The sequence below is a fragment of the Balaenoptera borealis genome (assembly GCF_965194805.1).
Source record: "Balaenoptera borealis genome assembly, chromosome: 10".
Lineage (NCBI taxonomy): Eukaryota > Metazoa > Chordata > Mammalia > Artiodactyla > Balaenopteridae > Balaenoptera > Balaenoptera borealis.
Window position 1 is genome coordinate 98,624,468 of NC_138874.1, and position 11,784 is coordinate 98,636,251.

Consider the following 11,784-nt stretch of genomic DNA (forward strand, 5'->3'; position numbering starts at 1 on the left):
GGCTGAGTAATATTCCATGTGTGTGTATATATGTGTGTGTGTGTGTGTGTGTGTGTGTGTGTGTGTGTATATATATCTTCCTTTTTTTTTAATTTTTATTTATTTATATATTTATGGCTGCATTGGGTCTTCGTTTCTGTGCGAGGGCTTTCTCTTGTTGTGGCAAGCGGGGGCCACTCTTCATCGCAGTGCGCAGGCCTCTCACTATCGCGGCCTCTCTTGTTGCGGAGCACAGGCTCCAGATGCACAGGCTCAGTAATTGTGGCTCACGGGCCTAGTTGCTCTGCGGCATGTGGGATCCTCCCAGGCCAGGGCTCGAACCCGTGTCCCCTGCATTGGCAGGCGGACTCTCAACCACTGCGCCACCAGGGAAGCCCCTATATATCTTCTTTATCCATTCATCTGTCAATGGATGTTTAGGTTGCTTCCATGTCTTGGCTATTGTGAATAGTGTTGCAGTGAACATTGGAACGCATGTATATTTTCGAATTATGGTTTGAGCGACAGAATTAATAAAGGATGTTAAATCATCATTTGTCTGTTAATAGGGATTTTTGATGATTGAAGTCAGAAAAGTGGTTATTTCAGTATAGGTTACTGACTGAGAAAAGGTACAGGGACACTCCTAAGGTTCTGGAAATATTCTATATCTTGATCTGAGTGAAAATTATTCAGTATTTACGTATGTAAAAATTTGTCAAGCTGCACATACAAGATTAGTGCACTTTATGAACTTCATATATGTTATGCCTAAATAGAAAAAGCGGGAAATACAGTAACGTTTAATATTGAGGAACATGATAACAATAAGTCCTGTGAAAACAGTCATATGTACTGTAGAAATAGTCATGAACATATTTGCTTTATGAAAATCTGCTAAAGAAACGTCTCTCCAATTTCGCTATGAGCCTTGCTTCTGTTTCTCCAGAACATATATTTATTTTCATTTTGTAATTATAGCTCTTATTTCCCTCTTCACTTTGGCTTCCAGGCAGCTCTAAGTCCAATATTCAGTCAATCCAGGTACCTGTGTAGTATTTTTCTTGTGTTTTTTAAATTAATTTCAACCTTACCATACATTTTGGCTTATTTTTTTCCAACTTTAAGTACTTTGTCCTTAAATTTCTTCACTTTCTAATTTTGGCAATCAAAACTGTAGATACCGGGGCTTCCCTGGTGGTGCAGTGGTTGAGAGTCCGCCTGCCAATGCAGGGGACACGGGTTCGAGCCCTGGTCTGGGAGGATCCCACATGCCGCAGAGCAACTAGGCCCGTGAGCCACAATTACTGAGCCTGTGCGTCTGGAGCCTGTGCTCCGCAACAAGAGAGGCCGCGATAGTGAGAGGCCCGTGCACCGCGATGAAGAGTGGCCCCCACTTGCCGCAGCTGGAGAAAGTCCTCGCACAGAAACGAAGACCCAGCACAGCCATAAATAAAAATAAATAAAAATGTTTTCCTAAAAAAAAAAAAAAACTGTAGATACCAAGATCTCTACTTGGTTTTATTTATTTGGTGCTGTCTTCTGCGCTTTTTTTTTTTTTTTAACATCTTTATTGGAGTATAATACAATGGTGTGTTAGTTTCTGCTTTATAACAAAGTGAATCAGCTGTATGTATATACATATATCCCCATATCTCCTCCCTCTTACGTCTCCCTCCCTCCCACCCTCCCTATCCCACCCTTCTAGGTGATCACAAAGCACCGAGCTGATCTCCCTGTGCTATGCGGCTGCTTCCCACTAGCTATCAGTTTTACCTTTGGTAGTGTATCTATGTCCATGCCACTCTCTCACTTTGTCCCAGCTTACCCTTCCCCCTCCCCGTGTCCTCAAGTCCATTTTCTTCTACTTGGTTTTAAAGGATACAATTAATGACCTTTTAAGTATTTTCTGAGACTATAATTGTATTATTTATATACTCCATCCATTGATTCTATTGAGTTTGTTTCCTTGGGGAGTAATTCTTCTGTTTGATGTTATTGGTACTTCTCTATACTGATTCTAACTTTCCTTGATGTTTGGTGATTCCTGACTCTTGATGTTTACAGATCACTTTCTGAACAGTTCTCTTTTGCACATTTCTCTTTTTTAGTGTATTTTGAGGGTGGATATGGGGAGTGGGGAGGAATTGGAGCTAGATGTGATGTCATTTGGTTTCTAATTTTCAGAACTTCTTTCATTTTCCACCGACTAGTAGCAGTTCTTTTATTTTACAGCACTGCTGTTGAAATTTTTTTTGGAAAGTAGCAGCACCATGGGCTCAGTCTGCCATCTTGAGATCTCTTGAGAACATGAAAGATCTCAGCAACAGGGGAGCAATATGAGCTGACAGCTGTGGAAATACGTTCACCAGTGACACCAGAATTCAGTGGGCCAAACTCTGGGAGTATGAGCTGCGAGTCAGAAAAGCATGGAGGCAAGATGATGGGATGGGTAGCAGGTGATGTTGGCATGCACTGCTGGGTACCTACCAGGAAATAGACTTTATAATCTGGTTCTGTCTCTTATTGGTCATTACAGTGCAGTTTATGGACAGGCCAGCCATTTGTAAAGGACCAGGGACATAGCAGACAATAGCCACCTAGTCCTAAAAATTCAGAAAGTTTTCTTAAGTCACTACCCTCCTCCCACTGATTAGTAGCTCTCTGATCAGATGTGCTCCCTGTTACTGATGTCAGGCATAAACCTCTAAGACGGCAAGCAGGCAAGCATATGGAGGCTGGGTCCCTGTGGAGAGACTGGTGCTTTTTGACTTTTTCAGCCTGAGGAGGAAATGCTTTGGGTCAGTTATTTCTGGCAATTGCCTGGGGGTAGCCCATGGAAGGATTTGTCAGTATTTTGGATGAAGATCCTTTTGAAGAGAAGGATAGAGTTTTGAGAATTTCAGTTCTAGTCAAAATAAAGATTTTGTTAGTAATCATATTTATTTCTTAGTGCAGTAGGAATGATTTAACAAAATATTCTATGTAAATCTCAGTGTACAGTGCTTGGCATATACTGAACACTTAATAAATGTTAGCAGTAATTATTTCTACTATTATGTGCTTTGTTATCTGCTTTGACTATTGCATTGGGTCACTGTCAGTCACCCCTCTAAATACCTAGAATACCTAGAATGTGTGGAGGTACAGAGTTAAACCCAAACTATCTCTATATCATAGAGTCTCCATGGAGTGTGTAGTGAGGCAGCTGTGATTGTATAAGAGACAAAACAGCTGCAGCTACCCTGGAAACGTTAGGGTGGAAATAAAATTATTCCTTTCAAATGTTTTTTTCCTTCAAATTCAATTAAATAGGTTTATAATAGACTCTGAAGCCACTTACAAAGTCATGAACAAAATATCATATCCGTACCAAGTCCTTTACAGCTTCCAGGGCTTTCATTCCAGTGAGAAAGCAATTCTTTCCTGTTAAATGGAAGTTAATGAGTTTGAAAACATCGCCCAGCAGGAGAGCAGGTAGTGACCATCCTGACAGCTTTTAGAGAGATCTGAACTTTGTCAGTTTACTGACACAATTAAACTGTGATGTTTTATTTGTATTTTTGAGGCTTTGCCATAAAACATTTACTTTCTTTTATTTTTCTTCTCCACCCCTCCATTTCTGTTCACTCTATATTAACAAAGATTAAAGCTGCAGTTTGAGTCAAAACATGATCTCCTTAAATCAAAACAACTTATGAAAGTACATTGATGAGAATGTGTCTAAATACACCAGTATACTTCCTGATTAGTTGTTTGGTGACTCCCAATGCATAATTAAAGCTTATTCAAGCAAATTCCAAAGAAGAGCTTCCTTCTTTTTTTAAGGTATCCCTAAAATTATATGTTAACTGTCATCGTTGTACTTACTTCTTTTTAGAAATGTACTATGGATTTTTAAAAGGCAAGGGAGGAGATTGTGGAGGCCATGTAATTTGCCCTGGTGTTTGATGCAGAACTTTTTCTTACTTTTCTTTAAACTCTCTGCTGATCTCCGCTTACCTGGGGCTGTACTAATTTGCACGTGTTCACCTTAGACCCTTCAAGACAACAGAATCTAGGCTGCTGGAAGTTAAGGAATCCTCCCTAAGAGAAAAGAAAATCAGTGAAGGGCATTTCTTCAAATCCATACCAAGCCAAAAAGCAAAAATGCTGGTTTTTCAAACTTTCCAAGACATCAAATACAAAACCTCAACCTCACCAGTCACTCTATCTATTTATAACAAAAACAGAAAAACGGCTTACCTGGTGATTAAGCCAAACACTCGCCATCTCTGGCTGAGGCAGGAGCACAGGTTTCAAGAAGCTGGGAAATCCAGGCCAGTCATTAGATGTGAGCTCCCTTAGGGACACTTTCTAGGAATGCATTCCATCCCAGCTGGCCTTAGGCCTCTAAGCTGCAGTGGAGAAGTTCCCAGAAGTGAATTTTTCAAGTTTTTGAGCATGAACCCTCCTCTCTTCTTCCTGGACTGGCTGGAAATATCAGAGTGTTCTTTGCTTTTGCCTTTTGACTGACTCATCTGGGACATAACCGTGGGTCGCACTTAGAGAAGCATTGTTCTAAAAGAGGGATGAAAACAAAAGATGTATTTAATTATGATTGTATGTAATTTTTACATAGGTATTTCAATCACATAGTTCAGATTTCAAAAGGTACACACAGTTTGGTAAAATTGCCCCTCCTAATCCGAATAACCAGCCACCCTGTCTCCTCCCCAGAGGCAAGCAACTTGGTCATTTTCTTTTGCTTTCTTTCAAAATATTCTATGCAAAATCAAAAAAATTATAAATACATATTTCCTTTTACTCATCTTTAAACAAATAAGCTTTGGTTTGTATCTTGTTTTATTCAATTAATAATATATCTTGGAGGTCATTCTCTACATTTTAGAGAACATTCCATATCAGGTCATGGAGAGCTTTCTCATTCTTTTGGGGAATTTATCATAATTTAACCAATCCTCTACTGGTAGACATTTGGTTTGTGTCTAATGATTTGCTCTTACAAATGGTGGTACAAGATAAAGTTGTGTCCTTGTATCATTTCACATATGTGGGAAAGTATCAGTAGGCTAAAGCGAAATTCCTAAGTCAAAAGGTAAATTTTACTTAAAATTTTGACAAATATTACAACTTTTTCTCCTTTAAAAACTTCTACCTGTAATACATGAGTGTTTATTTCATTAGACCGTTTTCAAACTGTACATGACTTTTTAATTTTTTGCCAACCTGATATATGAAAAATAGTACTCAGTATAGTTTTAAATCACATTTTTTTCTTATATGTGAGACTAACCATCTTTACATATATATTATTTGTTTTCTGTAAACTATCTTTTCCCAAATTTTTACTAGACTGTTGGTATGTTATCTTATTGATTTGTATGGTTCTTTACATATTAGGAAAATTAGCTATTTCTTTTTTTTTTTCTTTTTTTTTTTTTTAAACATCTTTATTGAAGTATAATTGCCTTACAATGGTGTGTTAGCTTCTGCTTTATAACAAAGTGAATCAGTTATACATATACAATATGTTCCCATTTCTCTTCCCTCTTGCATCTCCCTCCCTCCCACCCTCCCCATCCCACCCCTCTAGGTGGTCACAAAGCACCGAGCTGATCTCCCTGTGCTATGCGGCTGCTTCCCACTAGTTATCTATTTTACATTTGGTAGTGTATATATGTCCATGACACTCTCTTACCCTGTCACATCTCACCTCACCCCCTCCCCATATCCTCAAGTCCATTCTCTAGTAGGTCTGTGTCTTTATTCCCGTCTTGCCACTAGGTTCTTCATGGCCTTTTTTTTTTTTTTCCCTTAGATTCCGTATATATGTGTTAGCATACTGTATTTGTTTTTCTCTTTCTGACTTACTTCACTCTGTATGACAGACTGTAACTCCATCCACCTCATTACAAATACCTCCATTTCATTTCTTTTTATGGCTGAGTAATATTCCATTGTATATATGTGCCACATCTTCTTTATCCATTCATCTGTCAATGGACATTTAGGTTGCTTCCATGTCCTGGCTATTGTAAATAGAGCTGCAATGAACATTTTGGTACATGACTCTTTTTGACCTATGGTTTTCTCAATTAGCTATTTCTGATATGTTACAGTTTAATTTTTAGTTTGTCATTTGTCTTTTGATTTTGATTATATGCAAAATAAATTGATATTTAGAAGGCCTCTTCCACATCAAGATTTTATGTGTGTGTGTAATATAGATATGTATGTGTGTGTGTGTGTATATGTATGTGTGTGTGTGTATATATATATATATATATATATATATATATAAAGACTGCTGTTTTCTGAGACTCAATAGAACATCAGAAGTTGATGGAGACAGCGTAGTTTTTTTTTTTTTTTTTTTTTTTTTTAAGCAATTCCTTTATTTTTATTATTTATTTATTTATTTTTGGCTGTGTTGGGTCTTCGTTTCTGTGCAAGGGCTTTCTCTAGTTGCGGCAAGCGGGGGCCACTCTTCATTGCGGTGCGCAGGCCTCTCACTATCGCGGCCTCTCTTGTTGCGGAGCACAAGCTCCAGACACGCAGGCTCAGTAGTCGTGGCTCACGGGCCTAGTTGCTCTGCGGCATGTGGGATCTTCCCAGACCAGGGCTCGAACCCGTGTCCCCTGCATTGGCAGGCGGATTCTCAACCACTGCGCCACCAGCGAAGCCCGACAGTGTAGTTTTGAATGGACCCTGGGCACAGAGGAAAGGGACCAGTGGAGATCACAGAATGAAAGAAATGGAAATGTTTGTTTAACAAGCAAATGCAGGAGTCCCCTGAAAAAAGGTGTGACAAGAAGATACTAGGAGTATAAAGAAGCTGGTTATGAGACAGACTGATTAGGAAAGGGCTGGAAATGTTCACAGATCCTATCATATGTTAATCAGCAGGATTCCCCTGCTTTGGTTGGGTTTGCCTCTAGAACTAAAGGCATTTCTTTGCTTACACCGTGACAATGGGCAGGCATGAGAAGGAGAACAAGAACACAGACATCCACACATCTGTAACCACCGTTTACAGAGCACGTGGTGTGTGCCACACCCCTGCTAAGCCTTGTACAGGCCCAATGTTATTTTTAATATTCACCACCGCCCTATGACATAGGTACTGTTGTCATTTATATCCTACAGATGAATAAACTGAAACTTAGACAAGTTAAGTCAGTGCCTCAAATTTCACGTCTGTAGAGTGGTTTCTATATGACTAGATTAATTCTTTGCTGTACAACTAAGAGAGGATTTTTATTAAGCTAAACTCTTAAACAGTTGGAGCCAATCAGTGTCACTTGCATATCTATAGTGAAACCTTCTCTGAAGGAAGCAGGGAGCAGCATTCCAATTCTGTGCTTCATCCAGTCTTTGAGAGCCTCTGCTTGCCTGCTGTCAGCTGGGAGTGCTCATACAATGAACCGAGCATCTCCAAGAAGACCCGGGTTTTGAAACCTAGAGACATGCACTGCAAAGCAATCATAAGGGAGCTAGGGATAAAAAAAATGTCAGCAGTTTTGAAGCAGAAAAGAAAGGGTTTATGAAGAAAACTCTATTAAAGTCATCAACTTTCTCTTGCTTTAGGTCAAAAACTTACAGCATGCTGGAATACTATTTGTTATGTTACAAAAGAGTGCCAGCTGTCATCTGTTTCCTTGCCCTTGTCATGTTTCTGCCCGGGGTATTTATATTTGATCATTGTTCTCTTAATGGATTGAACTAATAAACAAGCATGTGAAAGCTATAGTACCTACAGATCTAAAGTAAAAGGGAGATATAAAGTATATTGTCTGAAGATTTGTGATGTCCTTTCCCAAAGTATCATCAGGGAAGTCAGTTTGGCAAGAATGTCATCGATTTATGGTTGAGGACTAGGGAATCTATTGGGAAACTAAATGCCACCCAATTAATTCATCTTGGAAAAAGAAATTCACAAAGTAGAGGAGGGTAGAGTAGAAAAATCCCTCTCCGGTGTGGACTTGCCTGTCTTTGAGACCAAAGTTCAATTCTCAGAAGATTATACTTCAGGGGGGATTAACCCTTGTCATTTCCACAATACATCAAGCTCAGAAAAGAATGTCTCTTTATCACTTCATGGAATTACACATGGTCGATCTTTGATGATTAGACTTTGATCATCATCAAAGACAGAACCAGTAGGACCCAACTGGGGGTGCCTAATAAAGACGAGGATGTAGATTGATGAGGTTAATTTTTAATCATCAACAGAGCCAGAACACACAGAGCAAGTGTTTAATAATTATTTGAATTCATGACAGAAAAAAAAAAAGGAAGGGAGGATGAAACTGATAGTCTCCGTGGTCAGGATTCATACCCATGGCCTATGATTCTAGTCTAGAGCAGTCATTTTGGAATAACATTTGAAAATATAAACTCCTCATATTTGGGGGCTCATACTGTGATTTGCCAGGCATGTTAACTACAGAACTTAGCTGTGGCAAAGCAATTTTAGCTTCCCATGTATTCAGCTCCCATATTTAATAGAGGAAAAAATTGTGGCTCAGAGAGATTTGATGGTCATCTAAGGTCATAGCCCTAATTAACAGCATAGCTGGGGTTAGAATTTGAGTTTCCTGACATTCTCTTCTACACAAATCTGATTTTCCATTGATAGAAACCCAGAGATCGAGACCAATAGCATTCTGGTTTATCAACTTTTCCTCCGATTCTATTTGCACCATGTATTAACTCATTTAATTTATATGTCAAGTATTTATTGAGCATCTACTGAATGTCAGGTTCCGGAGGCCACTGAGAATACAGCATTGAATGAGACAGCCATGGGCTCAGCCCTCATAGGTTTTACAGTCTAATGGAAGCCAGGCACTAAATGAGTCATTACAAATGAAAGGGGGAGCTCTTCAGGGCAGGCATTAATTCTACATTCTGGGCAAAAAAATAAAATACCCCAAGAGGCTCCTAAGCAAATGTAAGAGCAAGAATTTGGGCCTTTGACTCTAAATTTAGGATTCTTACGAAATCACAGTTACCTTTAGAGTATAGAAGCACCACTGCCTTATATTGGTTATCAATCAGTTTCTTTGTTGCCACAGCTCAGAGCCTCAGAGAGCAGGTGCTGAGCATCACATCAAATAGTTACTGAGCCCACAAGTTATTGGTGTGCAAAGGATACCTGGAGAATGTAGACCATCTCCTGCACCAGAAGATCTCATAGTCTGGAAGCAGAGAGAAGGAATGTACCCAGAACACAGTGCAACGTGAGTGAGCACCAAAGGGGGACAAATGAGACGCTGTGTCAGAGGGAAAGGGAAGGAGACAGGACCTGTGCCTGTCGGTGGACAGGCAGGTAGCACAGAGCTCACGGAGGAGCAGTGGAGATGCCCACTGGAGTCTGAGAATGAAAGGCCTGGATTTCCAGACTGTGGCCACTGGGGACCCGCTTGAAGGTGCCTGAGCAGGAAAGTGTGATGGGCAGACTATCCCCAGGTTCTAGGGGATTAATCTGGTCATGATATTTCTTAATTTCTAAGAAATGGGTAGCTCTATACCCACAGCTTGGAAAGGATCTTCAAATGAAGAGATTCCTCCCCTAAAAAATGAAGAAGACACATGTGACCTAGCACACTCCAAGTCACCTCTCAAGGATGAGTTTTAAAGTTTTGACTCAGATTCTCAGAATACCCATTGAATACCAGCATTTTTCTAAATGACAAATGCACACACCCTTGACAGAACAACTGACCTCTGGAAATTTTACCTCCGGAAGTACATGTATAAGCTGACGTGTGTACGCATTGTTCCCTGCTACATCCTTTGAAATTGATTCACTATGCTGTACAGCAGAAACTAACAGAACATTGTAAATCAACTATACTCCAATAAAAATTAATTAAACTTAAAAAAGTAATAACAAAAGATTGGAAACAACCCAAGTGTCCAATAGGAAACTGATGGACTCAATGATTGTATATACATGCAATGAGACATTATGCACATATAAAAGAAATGAGAAATCTTTCCATGTTCTTTAAAAGAAGGGCTGCCAATTGGGAAAAAGTGGTACAGAAAAGTCTGCTACTTTCTGTATAAAGAAGGAACAAAGAACTATATCTATTCATATTTAGTTTGCATTTTCAAAATCCCAGAGGGATATATTTTTAAAAATCTACTGAAAAGTAGTTATCCAAGGGAGGAGGGTGTAAACTTTAGGGCAGAAAGACAGGAGTGGAAATGAATCTTTTCATTCTGATCCTTAATTATATTTTAAATACATGAGGGCATTACCTAGTCAATATAGTATTTTATCAAATGCCAGTGAGCAGAACACATTCAGCAGGGGCTTCCTTTGCCCATGAGGCTGGACTCTGATTCCCAGCTCAACAGAGAGGTTCCTGAGTGAGGAGAGTGCAGACCTGGAGCTTCCATACAGAGCAGGGCCACATACCAGCATTTATTCAGTCATATCCCCTCCAGAGAATCTAATTCCTGTTCTCTGCGATCAGGCAAAGCTGCTTGTTCTCCTGCAGCAGAACTTGTGCAACAAAGGAGGTTTTGGAATGTACTCAGTCACTGAGATACCATCTCTGTGATGGCCTGCGCCCTGTGCCCTGTGCCCAGCCCTCCTAGCAGAAAGGAGAGGGTAATCCAGCACTGGCCAGTTCCCTGAGCTCAGAGGGCACCTGCCTGAAGAGCAAAGGGCACCCACTTTCTAACAAATATTCCATTTTGTATTAAATCATATCTAATCTAGTTGATGACAACTGTCGTTAGTGTCACCATCAGCAATTCAGGAGTTGCCTCCTTCACCCCTCTGTCTTCCTCTCAACTTTCTTAGAGTGGGGGTCTGGGCGTGTGTGTGTGTGCATGTGTGCATGCGCTATGTGTGTTCTTCCTTGTGAAAGAAAATAGAATATAGTGACTTAAAAATACAAAACAAATTTGCGTAAACATGGGTTCAAATCTGAGTTTGGCACTTATCAACATGGCCTTGAAAAGGTTACTTAAGACTTCCCTGGTGGCACAATGGTTAAGAATCCACCTGCCAATGCAGGGGACAAGGGTTCAAGCCCTGGTCCAGGAAGATCCCACATGCCACGGAGCAACTAAGCCCATGAGCCACAACTACTGAGCCTGTGCTCTAGAGCCCGTGGGCCACAACCACTGAAGCCCCCATGCCTAGAGCCCATGCTCTGCAACAAGAGAAGCCACCGCAATGAGAAGCCCACGCAAGGCAACAAAGAGTAGCCCCCGCTCGCTGCAACTAGAGAAAGCCCGCGTGCAGCAATGAAGACCCAATGCAGCCAAAAATAAATAAATAAATACATAAATTTATTTAAAAAATTAGAGGTTACTTGACATAGCCCAGTTTACTCACCTAAAAATGAGGTGGTTTTATAAAATAAAAGAGAAAATATATTAAAGCATTAGCCTTTTACCTGGCATTTAGAGAAGACTCAATAAATGTGTTGCTGATGATGTACGATGACCTTCTCCTGGTTGTGAAACCTCTGATGTAGAATAATCTGGAAGCATTTGGTAGAAAATATATTGAATAACCCTATCGGCTTGTTTAGATCAGTTGCAGTAAAGAGACGTGGAATCTCCTCCAAGAGTCCCATCGAAACTTCTTTCATTTTCCTGAAATGATCTACCTGAAACCAAGAGGTGATATCTCCTTCATGTAGCTCTGGAAATGTTCCCAATTCAAACTATATATTTGTTTATATACGTAGCCAGAGTGGCTGACAGTCATTTAAGCTGCATTAGGCTTCTTGGCTGTAACCTACTCCTCGAATTAGGCTTGTAATTGCAGAGCAA

General features: G+C 40.0%; 1 long non-coding RNA gene across 1 annotated transcript; it reads right to left on the minus strand.

The window, feature by feature from the left end:
• Positions 1–1,527: 1,527 nt before the first annotated feature.
• On the minus strand, positions 1,528–6,337 carry LOC309636213. Its single transcript, XR_014249308.1, has 2 exons — positions 6,100–6,337; positions 1,528–5,409 (listed from the first exon to the last, which is right to left on the minus strand). It is a non-coding gene; the product is annotated as an uncharacterized lncRNA (long non-coding RNA).
• Positions 6,338–11,784: the final 5,447 nt, after the last annotated feature.